The sequence below is a fragment of the Giraffa tippelskirchi genome, chromosome X (assembly GCF_054371585.1).
Source record: "Giraffa tippelskirchi isolate mGirTip1 chromosome X, T2T-mGirTip1v1.2.pri, whole genome shotgun sequence".
NCBI lineage: Eukaryota > Metazoa > Chordata > Mammalia > Artiodactyla > Giraffidae > Giraffa > Giraffa tippelskirchi.
Window position 1 is genome coordinate 39,117,758 of NC_137289.1, and position 2,760 is coordinate 39,120,517.

Here is a 2,760-nt window from a genome sequence, read left to right on the forward strand (position 1 = left end):
TGAGTGAGACACCGTCTACCGGATCTGTGCACAACATTTTCTTTAAGCTTCAGTCTCTCGTTGGGGATTTTGCAGGTTGTGCATCTAGGCTCCTGAAGGAAGCAGTGCTGGCGGTCTGTTGGGGTGCATGTGCCTTTTGATCGATGGAGCTCTCAGGATACAGGCCAAGGTGCGGGAATGACACAAGGCCTGACTTGAGAGTGTTTCTTTCAGGCGTTCAGAGTCTGCCGTCTCCCTTCTAGCGGCTGCTGTCAATGGGCGCTCCCACCCGCAGTCCAGGGCGGTTCTTCTTCCTCCAGACTCTCTGCCACGTTGATTGCCTATAGCCTTGCCATGTTGGCATTTGTGAGTGTTGCAATGTGATTTCCCATTGTTCTTTGGATTGGCATTCCTGCGGTAATTAGGGATGCTGAGCGCCTTGTTTGGTGGGGGAGGTTGGGTGCATCTGTGCTTTCTGTTTTTTTCTTTCTTTCCTCTCCTTTAAGGGTGTGAGGGCGATTTTCCTTTGGCAGTTGGCTTCCTGAACATCAGCTGCCATTCCCTGGGGGCAGCTGGCTGGAAGGGAAGCCCAGGCCTTGTGGATTGAGCTGAGGTGCCTGTGGTCATGTTGTAGTTACAGACAATGGCCACAAGGTGGCAGCACTTTCCCAGGCCCACCTTTGGATTCCAGGGGCAAGCGGAGCCTTAGGGCCAGCTGGCTTCCTGGGCTGTGCAATAAATGAGCGGGATGTGCCTGAGCAAAGAAGACAGGCCCTGGTCTCACTCCTTTCCCCCTACAGCATCTCACAAACCTCCCTTCCAGATGAGTCCCTTCAGGGTCCACAGTGCACTGCTGGGAGTTCTTAGGCGTTAGAAGGCTGCATCCTCAGGCAGGAGGCTGGAACTGGGATTCCCAGCACCAGGAGAGGGAGAGGCTGCCTGAATAACCTCAGTTACGCAGATGACAGCACCCTTATGGCAGAAAGTGAAGAACTAAATAGCATCTTGATGAAAGTGAAAGAGGAGACTGAAAAAGCTAGCTTAAAACTCAACATTCAAAAACGAAGAACGTGGCATTCGGTCCCATCACTTCATGGCAAATAGATGAGGAACTGATGGAAGCAGGGAGTGTGCTTCCCCCCCCACCCCCACCTTGAGCTCCCAAATCACTGTAGTTGGTGATTGCAGCCATGAAATTAAAAGACACTCCCTCCTTGGAAGAAAAGCTATGACCAACCTAGACAGCACATTAAAAAGAAGAGACATACTTTGCTGACAAAAGTCTGTCTAGTCAAAGCTATGGTTTTTTCAGTAGTCGTGTATGGACGTGAGAGTTGGACCATAAAAAAACTGAGCGCCGTGGAATTGGTGGTTTTGAACTGTGGTGTTGGAGAAGACTCTTGAGCGTCCCTTGGACTGCAAGGAGATCCAACCAGTCCATCCTAAAGGAAATCAGTCCTGAATATTCATTGGTCGGATTGATGCTGACGTTGAAGCTCCAATACTTTGGCCGCCTGATGGGAATACTGACTCACTGAGAAAGTCCCTGATGCTGGGAAGGATTGAAGGCAGGAGGAGAAGGGGATGACAGAGGATGAGATGGTTGGATGGCATCACTGACTCAATGGACATGAGTTTGAGTAAGCTCCGGGAGTCGGTGATGGACGGGGAGGCCTGGTGTGCTGCGGTCCATGGGGTCGGAAAGAGCCGGACACGACTGAGTGACTGAACTGAACTGAGGCAAAAAGGGCCTGACTTCCTCAGCTTTACTCTGGTGATCCCAGAACCTCTTACTTAAAAATAGGAATTTTACTTTGGCTCGATTTATAAATTGAAAAAGGTTTGTGCTGGATGCCTTATACAAATTTTGAAGGCATAACAATTTAACTCTGACGTTACAGAACATAGAACTTCCTAAAAGAAATTTCCAGTCAGTGGAGAGGGGAACCCCGTAGGGTCATGCTTCGAGAACTGCACCCCCTCCCATGAGGAGTCCAGGGGCCTATATAAGACGAGGGCTTGCAGTCAGGACTCAGTGATGAGGAACAGAGGTGCTAGGATCTTGTCAAAAACAGTCCTAGGCTGGTGTTAATAGCCCAGTAATTGAGTCTAGCAGTTCAGTTACTCTGCGGCCTTTCTGATATGTAACTACAAGGGCAAGGGAGCGTTGTGAGGGTAAGCAAAGGATAATATGTGCAACACTGTGTCCTTACATGGCAGGGAGAGAGACAGAGAGACACACAGGCAGAGCAGACGGTATTTTAGAAGAGAGAATTTGCTGAGAACAGAGGACTGAGGTAGGGAGGGCCACTGATGAGCCAGCGGGCAGACTTCCTGACTGACCAGGAAGAGCTGATCTCTTTCCTGGGCTTGCACCCAATGGTTATAGTCTCAGGACAAAGAAAGTTCCTATGAGATGGGATGGTGTTCTCATTGGTTGGGGGTCTTTTGATTGCCCACCTTGCCTAATATGGAGATTGGAACTTGCTATTTAGGGACAGAATGTGAAGTGAAAAGTGAAGTGAAGTCACTCAGTTGTGTCCGACTCTTCGCGACCCCATAGACTGTAGCCCACCAGGCTCCTCTGTCCATAGGATTTTCCAGGCAAGAATACTGCAGTGGGCTGCCATTTCCTCCTCCAGAGAATCTTCCCAACCCAGGGATCGAATCCCCTTCTCCCACGTCTCCTGCATTGGCAGGTGGGTTCTTTACCACTGAACCACCCGGGGAGCCTTTTCATCAAAGAGTCCCTGGGGAAAACAGAACCACTGCAGGCCCCGC